The 13,559-nt window shown below is 41.6% G+C and overlaps 1 protein-coding gene across 1 annotated transcript in view; it reads left to right on the forward strand.

Moving 5' to 3' along the window:
• The window catches only part of LOC126999883 (putative uncharacterized protein DDB_G0277255), a 128,400-nt gene that overhangs the window by 22,299 nt on the left and 92,542 nt on the right, over window positions 1-13,559 (forward strand). The window contains exon 2 of the mRNA XM_050863006.1: window positions 9,078-9,267. The gene's annotated coding sequence lies outside the window, so the exon portion shown is untranslated. The remainder of the gene's footprint in view (window positions 1-9,077; window positions 9,268-13,559) is intronic.

Below are 13,559 nucleotides of genomic sequence, written 5' to 3' on the forward strand. Positions count from 1 at the left end.
CTATTCATCACTAAAATTGTAATGATATAACTACTCTGCGCGTGGAGTCTCGTGGCTTTCACAAACATCACGCAACGCCTTCACCCTTCGCGCTGCTCCTACCTTTCAGATAAGAAAAAATTAGGTTCTTGCAAGAGAAGAAAACCACCGAGAAGTTAAAAAAAAAAAAAGCAATCTTAAGTGTAATGTCGGTGATGAGAGTTTCCAAGTTAAAAAAAAAATTAGATTCGTAATTTTAAATTTGAAATACGAATCCACATTGCAAAAAAATATGTCGTGTAAGCGTCGTTGAAGGACATTACAGAACACACCTTATCTTAATTTTATTTTATTACATTTGATTACGTTTTATATTACGGAGCGAGATCTCGGAAAAATAACAGTGAATTCTCGAGGGTAGCACAGAACTAAATTTATAATCAGATAATATAGCATGAAAAAACGGGATTGTCATTAGTAAAAAGAACGAGAAATAAAATAAAAAGTTAACATTCGAGTTCGTAAGTATGGAAGCACGCAAAGGAAAACATAATCATACACCATTACAGAAGGAGACCAAAACACATGCTGCCAGACACGGAGGCGTCACATAAATCATCGAGATAGAACAAGCATAAAGGAGAGGAAGGGAAGCACCATAGCGGGCGAGGACTGCACAGGAAGCGGGAAATAAGGGGTGTCGGGGGTGAAGGAAGATGTGACGGAATGAAGAGTTGGCGGAGGAAGAGGGAGGAGGAGGAGGAGGAGGAGGGGCACGGGGACGGCAGGAAGGGAGAATTGGGTCGTATTTTAAAACATTTCGTCTCCCAAGTTCACATATTTGACGTGACTTTCGTAGGAGCTGTAGGCCTTTCCAGGGGTAGTTTTATGACCCTGGTGGTAGTTTGACCCTTCTTCTGTGCCATGAACCTTAAAAAACACTCATGAAAACCCGATTGATCCCCTGTTTGACCGTTAGAAATAGTTGATGTGAGAAGCGATGGTGTCTTAAAATACAGCCCTGAGCCCTCGACGCGCCCTGCACACGACCGCAACGCCACGCCCACTCACACTGGCTCACCTGCTCCAAATTACAGGTGAACAAGGATGTGCAAATTGAAGCCCTACCCGTCCAATTAACGTGTGGACGATGCAGAAGCGACGGCGTGAGGAAGATGGCTCGTGCGCTGATGAATCCGCGGGGGGGGGGGGGGCAGGAAGCCGCTGGAGAGGTGAGGGAAAGGGGAGGCAGGGGGGTGGAGGGTGTCTTGCTATATTGTGTTGGGAAGGGGAAGGGGGAAGGTGAGGGGGGAACACTGTATTAATATTAACAACAGCATGAGAGAGTGTTTTAGTGTGTGTGTGTGTGTATGTGTGTGTGTGTGTGTGTGTGTGTGTTCCGCCACGAAACGCAATTCATAATATACATTTCCATCGTATCTGGTTTTTTTTTTTCTTATCCTCAGGCCGCTAATCTAATGTTCGCTTCGCCGCAGCTTTCTCTCCTAATCTCTCCCTAATTAATAACATGGCAAGTCTCGTCGTTAATATTCACACCACGCTCTCTTGATAACGCTCCCTTGCCGCTCCTCTCTCGCTCTCCTTCCTTGTCTTTCTGTGTGTTGATCCGTCACTCCGGCCCTTCCTCCTCCCTATCCTCTCTTCTTCATCTTCTGCCTAGTATTCCATCAATGCACTTTACTTTTTTTCTTCCTTCCTCTTTCTTCCTCTTTCTTCTTGTTCTTGTTCTTCGTGTTGTTGTTGTTGTTGTTGATGTTGTTGCTGTTGTTGTTGTTGTTGTTGTTGTATTTCTTCTTCTTCTTCTTCTTCTTCTTCTTCTTCTTCTTCTTCTTCTTCTTCTTCTTCTTCTTCCCCCGATAAATCTCATACATAATTAAACTTTACAATTTACTATCACTTTCTCCTTTCAAATTATCCTGCTGATCTTTTGACTCCCTCTCCCTGCCTCTCCCTCCCCTTCAGATTGAGTCCATCCTTCCATCCCTCCTTCCTTCCTTCCTTCCCTTTCCTTAATCCTCAGTCACACCTTCCCCACCGCCTTCGTCGCTCACTGCGGTTGTGTAAGCTTATGTGGCGTCAGGCTCGTGGACAAGCACCCTTATTTTGCGGTCGAGTGAAAGATGCTCATAATCTCTTGCACAAACCACCATTCTCGTCCCCCTCGTCTGGTCTGGTCCTTTTGACACCTCTCGCGTCTCTCCTTGCGTCTCCCTCCCTCCCTCTCTTCCTTTTTCATCCTTATCAGTATCTATCATTTCAGGCTTATTCTACTTTTCTTGCGTCTTTCTTCACGGCTCTCCTCCTTTATCTCTCTCTCCTTTCTTACTTTCCTCTTCATCTATCGCCCTATTAGCTTAACATCGGTTATAGGGAAGATGCTGGAGTCCATAATAGCCAGGAACATTCTGGAGCATTTAGAGAAACATAGCTTAATTCACGACTCGCAGCATGGGTTCACAAAAGGTAGGTCATGCCTCACCAATCTCTTGTCCTTCTACAATAAAGTATTTGAGGCGGTTGACAGAGATGAAAATTATGATGTAATCTATCTTGATTTTAGTAAAGCGTTTGACAAAGTTCCTCACCAACGACTGTTGCTTAAATTACAGGCTCACGGAGTAGAGGGTAAAGTTTTGAACTGGGTCAAGGCGTGGCTTAGCAATAGGAAGCAAAGAGTGCAAATCAATGGTAAAAGATCTGACTGGGGATGTGTTACGAGTGGGGTCCCACAAGGTTCGGTATTAGGTCCACTTTTGTTTATTATTTATATCAATGACTTAGACACAGGAATTAGTAGTGATGTTAGTAAATTTGCAGATGATACGAAGATCGGTAGAGTAATTGAGTCGGATCAGGACGCTAGTATTCTCCAAGGTGAACTCAACAGATTATATGACTGGGCGGATAAATGGCAGATGGAGTTCAATGTAGTGAAGTGCAGTATTCTGAGTGTAGGTAGGAACAACCCCTCACATAACTATTGCTTAAATGACACTCTCATAAGTAGGTCTGGGTGCGAGAGGGATTTAGGGGTCTTAGTGAGCTCTGATCTCCGTCCAAGGGCACAATGCATTCAAGCTAGAAATCGAGCTAATAGGGTACTGGGATTTATTTCAAGGAGCGTAAGCAACAGAAGCCCAAGTCTTCCTCAAACTATATTTAGCATTAGTTAGACCTCATCTTGACTATGCGGTTCAGTTCTGGTCACCCTACTATAGAATGGATATCAAAATGTTAGAATCGGTGCAGAGGAGGATGACTAAGATGATTCAGGGGTTGAGAAACTTGCCATACGAGGAAAGACTCAAACAGTTAAACTTGCATTCTCTAGAAAGGCGAAGGGTGCGTGGAGACATGATCGAGGTTTATAAATGGATGAAGGGCTTTAATAAGGGAGACATTCATAAGGTTTTGTTGGTAAGAGAACCGGGTAGGACACGAAGTAACGGGTTTAAACTGGATAAATTCAGATTCAACAGGGACATAGGCAAAAATTGGTTTACTAACAGGGTGGTGGATGAGTGGAATAGGCTTAGCAGTCATGTGGTGAGTGCCAATACAATTGTCACATTCAAAAATAGACTAGATAAATTCATGGACAGCGATAATAGGTGGGGTTAGATACACGGGAGCTTAGGGTCAAAGGAGCTGCCTCGTACAGGCCTACCGGCCTCTTGCAGACTCCTGCGTTCTTATGTTCTTATGTTCTTATCTCCATCAGTCTATGTATTATTTTACCCTCATTTTCTTCCCTTCCTCTTCAATTTTCCTTTTCTTGCGTCTTTAGATCGATATTATGAGACATTCGCTTCTCACATCAGTATTTCTATAGGTCAAAGAGGGGATCAATTGAGTTGTAATGAGTGTTTCTTTAGGTCCACGGTACAGAAGAACGGTCACACTACCACCAGGGTCATAAAACTACTCCTGGAAACGGCCAAAACTCCTACGAAAGCCTTGTCAAATATGTGTACTTGGGCGACGGAATGTTTAGTAATACGGTCCTTTGTGTCTTCCTTCCTTCATCTGTTTCCTTTCTTCCATCCCTCTTCATCCCCTTCAGTCTGTCTATTTGATATTTTACCCTCATTTCCTTAGTTCCCTTCGTGTATCTGCCTCCCTCCCCCTAACTTGTTTTCCCTTTCTAATATCTGTAAGTTTATTTGTCCTTCTGTCCCTTCGTGTCTCTCTTCCTTCCTCTTTCCTTTCTCTTTCATTCTTTTCATATCCATCTTTTTATCTGTATTTCTACGTGCCTCATCCTTTCTTTTTTTCCCTAGCTCAGTTTCTTACGTGTGCCCTCCTCCCTTTCCTCCATCCTTCACCCCTCTCTCTTTGCCGCTATCCATCTATCTATCTTTCTATCTCTTATCCTATTTCCTTGTATTCCTTCTTAATATCTCTCCTTTCTTCTCTCTTCTCTCCTTTTCTCCCTTCCTTTATTCCTCTTGTTTTCCTCCACTTCTACCAAAGGACCTTCAACCCACCTATTGCCTACTCTCTACTCTCTCCTTTCTTCTCTCTTCTCTCCTTTTCTCCCTTCCTTTATTCCTCTTGTTTTCCTCCACTTCTACCAAAGGACCTTCAACCCACCTATTGCCTACTCTCTACTCCCTCCTCCCTACTCTCTCGTACCGTCATCCGTCTCCTTCTCCTCTATTTCTCTCTCTACTTCCTTCCCGTCCTGCTAACCTCCCTCCCCTCTTGGCCTCCTCCTCCTCCTCCTCCTCGGCCGGAAGTGTCTCGTAATGCACCTTTTTTATGTACCTCTTCTCCTTTTCCTATTTTTTCGCCTTATTTGCTGTTGAATAAATTGCTTCGTTTTTAATTGTAGTTCCGTGTCAGATTCATGCGTGGCTTTACTTTGGTTGTATGTTGCAAAAAAAGTGAAGTTTACCTATTGCAACATACACACGTACTCACACAGACAAACAAGAGAACATACCCTCCCTCTCCCCTCCCCTCCCCCCTCACACAAAGCGCCATTACTTGCCTGTCAGACCCCCAAAGTGGCCAGATATAAAAAATTAACACCAAAGCATATATTTACGTTATATCATCCTAGAAGAAGAATGTTTTCCTGTCCTGCCGCCGCCGCTGCTGTCGCGGCCTCACTGCATCACCCAGAACTCTATCACGCCATTTCCGGGTGTTTTCCTTTTGTCAGATTTACAACCACGTATTGCGAAATTCAGCGTTCTTCAGAATTTTCGCGCTGATAGCCAGTTGTATTCTAAGCGTTGTTTTTTTTTAACTTTTTTTGACGGAACCAAGAGCAGTGTGCCTGCCTCTCGCTGTCTAGTTTATAGTTTGTTTTAATTTGTGAAGTAACTCAAGTATTAGTACTGGATCGGAACGTGTATTTTAAGCATATCAGGCCATGTGTATATGTGGAGGTGGAAGCATTGAGTAACCAAGTCGCGTTATGCATCTTTTTTTTTTTTTTTTTACATCAGAGGACACGGCTCAAGGGCATTAAAAAGAGTACAAAAAAAAAGCTCGCTAATCGCCGCTCCTATAAAAGATAAAAGTAAAGAGTAGCCAAAAGAAAGGTCAATTCCGGGTAGTCATCTGCCTTCTCTAGTGAGGGATTTGTTTGCATCTCTCATCCTAGTGTACATATCGTCACCCTCATAAAGTAATCGCCTAAGTCGTTTTTCAGCGATTTCCAGGTTTTTATCTACATCAATTTTTCAACATGTGACGCCCATTTTTGTATAGTTCCCTTGGTCATTCAGGGTTTGAGTGTACTAGAATTGGCCTTTTCATTTCTGCCTAAATCTTAAGCCAAATGAGATGATGGCAGTTCTTTTCTGATTTCCTGTAAAGTAGAAAATAATGACTCAGGCGATCTGTTTACGAAGGTGACGATATTCCTTTACTGTGTCCAGAGCTGCCTCCTGAATGACTATTTGTTCCACTTTCTTCCATCCCTCTTCATCCCCTTCAGTCTGTTTATCTGATATTTTACCCTCTTTTCCTTAGTTCCCTTCGTGTATCTGTTTCCCTCCCCCTAATTTGTTTTCCTTCCCTTGTATCTGTAAGTTTATCTGTCCTTCTGTCCCTTCGTGTGTCTCTCTTCCTTCCTCTTTCCTTTCTCTTTCATCCTTTTCATATCTATCTTTTTGTCTGTATTTCCCTAGCTCAGTTTCTTACGTGTGTCTTTCTCCCTTTTCTCCATCCTTTACCCCTCTCTCTTTATTCCTTTATTCCTCTTATTTATCTTCATCCCTCCCTGTAGACTCCCCCTGCTTAGTTCTGTCATACGCTGCAGTTCATCACTAGTCTCCCTAAAAAGAACGACTTCATCTGCAAGCCAAACAAGGCGGTATAAACACACAGCACACAAGGCCATCACAAGCAAACCCGCATTTAAGCCCCGGAGCAGTTTATCACCGCTGCCGTTCGGAACACAACTTCCTCCATTGACAGGAAAATCACTGACCACACACACTCACTGTCCTGTGGCGGACGAAATACAACAACCATTATGACTGTTTTGAAGTCAGAATTTCTTTTTCACTGCTTGTTGCGTGGCAGCGAAACTACTTTGTTTAAATAATATTCTTACATGTGTGGATATGTAATGTAATGTACTGTGGGGTGTGGTACATTACATTACATATCCACATTATGAGCAAATCTTACTGTCTGCAAATTCTGTCACTTCTCGTTTAAACAGACTTGAAATGAAAATAACTAGAATGGTGTTAATTTGCGGATAATTTCTACGATATATATAATTTGTTTCTAGTATTGATTAGTGTTTTTTTTCTTATTATTTTGCTACCAATAACGCCAATAGGCTCTCTCATGCGGCATGGCGGACAGCCTCAGGCCCTTAGTAGCGCGGGCGAATTTTTTTAAAGTGACTGCCGTGATGTATGACTCTTCCTTGGCCCATGGTGCTCCCCGGTCCTCCTCCTGACCAAAGGCACTTGTGTTTAGAGTTGATTGATGATCTGAACGGCACGTGGGTAATCTTCTGCCAGTCGTCAATGGTTGAAAATTGTCAGCCTCTTGCGGTGGGATTGAACCCCGGTCCTTGGGCTTACCACGTCCGCACGCTCGCCACTCGGCTACCATCTAACCTAATGTTCACACTCAGATTTTTTTGGTTCGTTTGTTAGAGTAATCGGTAGCTAATGTTCTTAATGTATTTTTAGAGGAACAAGAGAACCAATGTTTGAGACACTGATTTGCACTTTTCTCATACTTTTAAAACACGTGAAATTTTACTCTTCATCAAATGTATGAATAGATTATAACACGCACGCAACGCTGATCGAGAAGTAAACAATAACACAAAGCTTTCGATATCTTTCCAGAGGCTCTTTTTACTACGGCACTGTTAGTAAAACAAAAACAAAATGTGGTTCAATTTTGCTTTAATAGTTAAAGCAATTGAAAACGCAAGTCAGGCGGTGGCTGAATCGACAGAGTAACACCACCGCGTTCAGGAGGACGCGAGTTCAATCCCCGCCCGGTGCCACCAAGCTGGGATTTTTCAGCCGCCGCCGAGTGGCTTAAAACTACCCACATGCTGTCCAGAAGACCACCTATCAACCCGGACTCTAGATTCTAGGATTAAAGATGAGCTCCGGGAGGGCAGCATGAGCCAATGCAAGATGGCGCCACTATAAACATTCGCCTGCGCCAGAACGGGCTGGGCCGACCATCAGGACCCACCGGGAATAAGCCTTGGGCCGACCATCAGATCCCACCGGGAAAAAGCCTACCGGCGCTATAGGCCGCGACGTAAAAAAAAAAAAAAAAAAAAAAAAAATGTGCGCACTACATTTCTTTCAATTTCAGTCGTGCAATGGTTAATGAAGCGGAGGAAATTACCAAACACATCTCTCTTTGCTCTGCAGGTGGTGGTGGCGGCGCTGAGGGGAGCCGTGACTCAACACTAAGCACGTACACAGTGAGCGAAGGGAAGACCTGTCGGATCTGGCCTCGCCACCACCACACCTTCAACTAAAGAACATCAACTCAGCTTTTTTTTTTTTTTTTTTTTTTTACAACAAAGGAGACAGCTCAAGGGCATAAAAAAAGGAAACAATAAATAATAAAAGCCCGCTACTCGCTGCTCCTATAAAAAGAATCAAAAGAGGTGGCCGAAAGAGAGGTCAATTTCGGGAGGAGAGGTGTCCCACAAATGACACCCAAAACTTAACATCAACACAGACACAGTAGCTCCGAAGACAGTGAAAAGAGAGAGAGAGACCATTAACGCACGACTAGGCTCCATCACGCTAAATCTGCACTCCGCTCAGCACCTCTCAGAAAGAACTGCCTCTACCTATCACGCATATGCACCAATCAGAGAGAAGCGAATGACCTCACTGGAAAACAAGGAGGAAAAAAAATAATTGTAAAGTCTTCCAGAGTGTATAAATGAGAACTGAGTGCGAATGAATGTATCTCCACTTAGTTTTTATGATTATACCAAAATGTTCCTCGTCCTCCAAGCCCTCTCACGCCTGTCCTTCCTTCCGCCACACCTTCTGCCCCTCGGAGTAGATGAGCTGTCGAACGAACACAGCAGGACGCACGCACGCACACACTCACACACACAGCACACACACTCATAATCTCTCTCTCTCTCTCTCTCTCTCTCTCTCTCTCTCTCTCTCTCTCTCTCTCTCTCTCTCTCTCTCTCTCTCTCTCTCTTCTGCTCTTTACTCAAATAAATGCCGTGGTTTGAGTCGCTCCCTTTTGTCCTGTTTCCGGTCTTCGGCATAATGACTCTTTATATGACATATTTACGAGGTGAGGTTAAATATTTTCTCTCTCTCTCTCTCTCTCTCTCTCTCTCTCTCTCTCTCTCTCTCTCTCTCTCTCTCTCTCTCTCTCTCTATCTATCTATCTATCTATCTATTTTTCTCTTCAGCAGCTATTATATTTTTTAGAGGGACAAGAGAACCAATGTTGAGATACTGATTTGCACTTTTCTCATACCATATTTAAAACACGTGAAATTTTACTCTTAATCAAATGTATGAAAAGATTATAACACACGCAATACTGATCGAGAAGTAAACAATAACACAAAGCCCTCGATATCTTTCCAGAGCCTTTTTTACTACGGCACTGTGGACGCTAATAGAGACCACCACGGACGGCGTCAAGCAAAACTACCCTTGGCACTTCATCACCACTCCACGCTTCCCTCGCCTTCTGAGCCCTTCCATGGTGCCCTACACACTCCGGAGGCTGTGATGGGTTGGCGAAAGGAATCTGAGTGGACTTGAAGCTGAATGGGTGAGTAGAAGATGTAGTATGAGAGTAGAGTAGTATAGTACGTTGTAGTAGAAGCAGTAGTAGTAGTAGTTAGTATGTCTGTATATCTGAATTGTGTCTGTGCATGTCTGTATATCCGTATGGAGTGAAGTAGTAGGCTAGAGAATAATATGAAACTACTTTAGGTTCAAGTATTTATAGTAGTAGAGTAATATAAGTAGTATAGAGTAGTATGTCTATATCTGAGGCGTCTGTATGTAATGTCTAAAGATGAAGTAATAATCTAGAGAGAAAAATATATGGAATAACTGTAGAATCACGCGTTTATAGTTTACCCGCGTACAGTGTTAAACCAATTCCGGAAATACTTTAACAATGAGAAGCTTGATTATATATATTTGAAATCCATAAACTACCGGCATTAAGAGTTCAATAGCTTTAGATTTTCGCATTTATAGTTTACCCGCGTACGCTGCTAAACCAACTCCGGAAATACTTTAACAATGAGAAGCTTGATTATATATATTTGAAATCCATAAACTACTAACATTAAGAGTTCAATAGCTTTAGATTTTCGCATTTATAGTAAACTCGTGTACGCTGCTAAACCAACTCCGGAAATACTTTAATAATGAGAAGCTTGATTATATATATTTGAAATCCATAAACTACTGACATTAAGAGTTCAATAGCTTTAGATTTTCGCATTTATAGTAAACTCGTGTACGCTGCTAAACCAACTCCGGAAATACCCTTGTAATGAGTAGGATGATTATTCTTGAGATTTATACTGCTATTGAGGGTACTTAAGAGTGAATTTCGGACCACCCGGGAAACTACGTAATGGTCACGCATATCCGGAGGGGGGAGGAAGGTTGGAGGTGACAGGGAGGGACGAAAGGAAGGCAGAAGAGATATGGATGGCAGGGAGGAGGAGGAGGGAGGGGAAAAAGTGTAGTGGGTGGAAGGAGGAGAAGGAGAAGAGGGTAAGAAGCATGGAGACAGTGTGGATTAAATGGAGGGAGAGGTGTGGGTAGCAGGGAGGAGGGGAAGGGAGTAAGGAAGGTGCGGTTGGTTATGAGGGAGAGAGAGAAAAGTAGTGTATGGTGGAGAAGTAGAAAGGGACGGCGGAAGGAAGAAAAGGAAGGAAAGGAAAGGTGGGCTGGAGGTGACGAGGAGAGACGAAAGGAAGGCAGAAGTATGTTTAGCAGGGAGAAGGGAAAGGGAGGAAGGCGTGGTAGGTTGGGTGGAAGGGGGAGAGTGTATGGCGGGGAAGGAGAAAAGGACGGCAGGAGGAAGAAAAGGAAGGAAAGGAAAGAGTCCATTTGTCAAGGAAGGAAGGAGTAGGTACGAGGCGGCGGTGGTTTCGATAAAAGTAAGATTGGATATGATTTTGTGGCGGCTGGACCATTCACTATTTTTGCTCCCTGGCCTTTCCTACTTTCTACTTGTTTTCATTTATTCGATTTCTACATCATACAATTCTTCTGGCGCAGTGAATACTTTCCATGTCACATTTCTATTCTGTTAGGCTTTTTCTTTCACGTTCGGCCTATATCGCTGGAGGGCTTTCATGAAGGGGTCTGCTGTTTGGGTTTAGCCTATTAGTGGTGCAAGCAAGTGTTTTACAATGGCGCCATCGTGCTTGCTTCATGCTGCTCTCCGGAACTAATCTTTGCTTCTCTCTGGTTAGCACAGCATGTGGGTAGTCTTAGGCCACTTGGCGGTGACTGAAAATTGTCAGGTTGTAACGCCGGGTGGGACTCGAACCAAGGTCTTCCAGGACACCGCGCCTCCTCTCTACTTCATCCCCTTCCTCGAAACTCTTCTACTTCTACTTCATCTTCAGTTATTTTCCTTCCCTTTTATCACATCCTTTTCTCTATTCTTTCTTTCCATTGCTGTTCTTTTTTTCCTTAACTCCCCTCTCCTTTCCTCTCTACTTCTTCCCTTTCCTCGACATTTTTCTATTTCTTATACTTCATCTATAGTTACTTTCCCTCCCATTTATCTCATTCTTTCCTGTACCAGTCAGCCACCTCGTGATTTTTGGCCTTACTTGCCCCTCGTATTTATTTTTTCAGTTTCTACATCATATATTTTCGTCTAGCCATGAATAAGTACTTTCCAGTCTGTATTTTTGGCTAATCAGTTTATTGTTATTTGCTTCCTTGCTTTACTTTTTATCCTTTTTTTTTGTTTTGTTTATCTCAATTTCTACATCATATATTTTTGTCTAACCATGAATGAATACTTTCCAGTCTGTATTTTTTGCTGATCAGTTTATTGTTATTTTTTTCCTTGCCTTACTTATAACCCTTTTTTTTTGTAGTCTTTTTTCAATTTCTACATAATTTTTTTTTTGCTATGAATACTCACCCACTCGCCTGTATTTTTCAACTAATCACGTTAATGTTATTTGTTTCCTTGCATTACTTTCTACCCCTTTTTTGTTTTTCAATTTCTACATCATATATTTTTTTTTTACTATGAATACTTTCCATCTCGCCTGTATTTTTCAACTAATCAGTTTAATGTTATTTGTTAAGTCCGTGATTTCTGGTAATACAGTCTACTCGTATTAACTTAGTATTCAGTTTCTACATCATTATTTTTTTTTTTTACTGTTCGAATACTTTCCACGTCTGTATTTACTTATTTTTTAGGCTAATCTCTTTAATGATGCTTGTTTTTCTGCCTTACTTTCAACTCTTACTCATTTATTCAATTTCTACATCATATTTTTTTTTTATCGGGCTGAATGAAAACTCCGTCTCGTCTGTATTTTTTAGGCTAATCCCTTTAATGATGTTTGTTTCTTTGCCTTACTTTCTATTCTTACTCATTTATTCAATTTCTACATCATATTTTTTTTTTTATCGGGCTGAATGAACACTCTCCGTCTCGTCTGTATTTTTTAGGCTAATCCCTTTAACGATGCTTGTTTCTTTGCCTTACTTTCTAATCTTACTCATTTATTCAATTTCTACATCATATTTTTTTTTTATCGGGCTGAATGAACACTCTCCGTCTCGTCTGCATTTTCTAGGCTAATCCCTTCAACGATGCTTGTTTTTCTGCCTTACTTTCAACTCTTACTCATTTATTCAATTTCTATATCATATTTTTTTATCTGGTTATGAACACTCTCCGTTTCGTCTGTATATTTTAGGCTAATCCCTTTAACGATGCTTGTTTCTCTGCCTTACTTTCTAATCTTACTCATTTATTCAATTTCTACATCATATTTTTTATCTGGTTATGAACACTCTCCGTCTCGTCTGTATATTTTAGGCTAATCCCTTTAACGATGCTTGTTTCTTTGCCTTACTTTCTAATCTTACTCATTTATTCAATTTCTACATCATATTTTTTATCTGGTTATGAACACTCTCCGTCTCGTCTGTATATTTTAGGCTAATCCCTTTAACGATGCTTGTTTCTCTGCCTTACTTTCTAATCTTACTCATTTATTCAATTTCTACATCATATTTTTTTATCTGGTTATGAACACTCCGTTTCGTCTGTATATTTTAGGCTAATCCCTTTAATGATGCTTGTTTTTCTGCCTTACTTTCTAATCTTACTCATTTATTCAATTTCTACATCATATTTTTTTATCTAGTTATGAACACACTCCGTCTCGTCTGTATATTTTAGGCTAATCCCTTTAACGATGTTTGTTTCTCTGCCTTACTTTCTAATCTTACCCATTTATTCAATTTCTACATCATATTTTTTTATCTGGTTATGAACACTCTCCGTTTCGTCTTTATTTTTTAGGCTAATCCCTTTAATGATGTTTGTTTCTCTGCCTTACTTTCAACTCTTACTCATTTATTCAATTTCTACATCATATTTTTTTATCTGGTTATGAACACTCTCCGTTTCGTCTGTATATTTTAGGCTAATCATTTTAATGGTGTTTGTTTCCCCGGCGTTGAGAGTCCTGGTTTTCTAATTTCACAATCTCGGGCGGCTGACTTTCCCTTCTGCTTTCCTGCTTTCATCTCTCTGCCGCTGCTCGAGGGCGCCGCTCACTCCACGTTTCTATACACTTCTGCCGCCAATACGAGACCGCAGACACTCACACGTTTCAGCTGATTCCTCTTGATTCCTCTTGAGCATTAAAGTGAGAGAGATCTGTGCTGCATTCTTCTTGTTCATCCTTTTTTTTTTTTTTTTTTTTTGTGTGTGTGTGAGAGAGAGAGAGAGAGAGAGAGAGAGAGAGAGATTTTCCTTTTTTTCCTCCTTCTCTTTCTTTCGCTCTTTAGGCTCGTCATCGTTTTTTTTGTTGTTGTTTTCGTTTCCTC

This window comes from Eriocheir sinensis, chromosome 17, assembly GCF_024679095.1.
Source record: "Eriocheir sinensis breed Jianghai 21 chromosome 17, ASM2467909v1, whole genome shotgun sequence".
NCBI lineage: Eukaryota > Metazoa > Arthropoda > Malacostraca > Decapoda > Varunidae > Eriocheir > Eriocheir sinensis.